The sequence below is a fragment of the Vombatus ursinus genome, unplaced genomic scaffold, assembly GCF_900497805.2.
Source record: "Vombatus ursinus unplaced genomic scaffold, bare-nosed wombat genome assembly UNPS02013930.1, whole genome shotgun sequence".
Classification (NCBI taxonomy): domain Eukaryota; kingdom Metazoa; phylum Chordata; class Mammalia; order Diprotodontia; family Vombatidae; genus Vombatus; species Vombatus ursinus.
The window spans coordinates 131,600-132,791 of NW_020953708.1; the positions used below are offsets into that span (position 1 = coordinate 131,600).

At 68.1% G+C, this 1,192-nt stretch overlaps 1 pseudogene; it reads right to left on the reverse strand.

The window, feature by feature from the left end:
- LOC114040639 overlaps positions 1-884 on the reverse strand; it is an 18,705-nt pseudogene extending 17,821 nt beyond the window's left edge.
- Between the last annotated feature and the right edge of the window lie 308 nt (positions 885-1,192).

Below are 1,192 nucleotides of genomic sequence, written 5' to 3' on the forward strand. Positions count from 1 at the left end.
AGGGGGCCAGAAGGAATTGGTCACTTCTCTCCTGGGGGGGCCAGAAGGAAGTGGTCACTTCTCTCCTGGGGGGTTGGGGGCCATAAGGAAGCGGTCACTTCTCTCCTGGGGGGAGGGGCCCAGAAGGAAGAGGTCACTCCTCTCCTGGGGGCAGGGGTGCGAGGGGGCCAGAAGGAAGCGGTCATTTCTCTCCTGGGGGCGGCCCAGAAGGAAGCGGTCACTCCTCTCCTGGGGGGCCAGAAGGAAGAGGTCACTCCTCTCCGGGGGGGGGGCTGTCTCGGGGCCAGCATCTCCTGACCCTTTCAGCAGGGCAGGGCACGGGTCACCAGGGACATCGCAGCCCCCTCCAGGGACACAGAAGCACCAGGACTTCACGCCCCAGGGCTCTGCACAGGGAAGGGCTGAGGCCCGGAGGGGCAGGGCCTGGGGGAGGCAGCCCCGGGGACACAGTGCGAGGCCTGGAGGCAGGAAGGCTCATCGTCTGCAGACACAATCCCAGCGCCTGCTAGCTGGGTGACCCTGGGCAAGTCACTTAACCCTGGGGCCTCGGTCTCCTCGTCTGCCGAATGGGCTGAAGGGCAAACCGCCACTCCAGCATCTTTGCCAAGGAGACCCCAACCCGGGTCACGGAGAGTGGACAGCCGCGGGACGACGCCTCCCACGGCCTCGTCCCCGCCACGCCGCCCCCGCCCCCATTTCCCCGCTGCCCACGCCCCTGGAAGCTTCCCCCTCTGGTGGGCGCCCCGCCCCATATCCCAGGACTCCGGCCCCGCAGCCCGCCTCCCCCTCAGCGGGCCCCGCATTCCGTGGCCGCTCACCCCGTTTCCGGTCAGCTCAGGGCAGAGAGGGAAACAGATACCCCCAAACGTGACAAAGGGGTCGGGGGGAGGGGCGGTGTAAATGACGTCAAAGGCACCGCCCAGCCTACCCCCTCGGAATTCGGAAGAGGCTCGCGGCTGAGCAAGGCCTTCTGGGAATCGTAGTCTGGAGGCTGTCGCGCTTTCTGTGCATGCCTGGGGCTCGGCTCCTCCCTGGCCACCAATGCACCGCGCCATCGCGCCCCCTCGTGGCGTCCCCCTGACCTGGGCAGTCTGTCACACACACGGGGAGGGGCGCTGTATTTGGGGAAGGCCGCCCAGGCCAGCCTGACGCCGCGCGAGGGTGGGCAGAGGCGGGAGGCCAGACAGCAGGA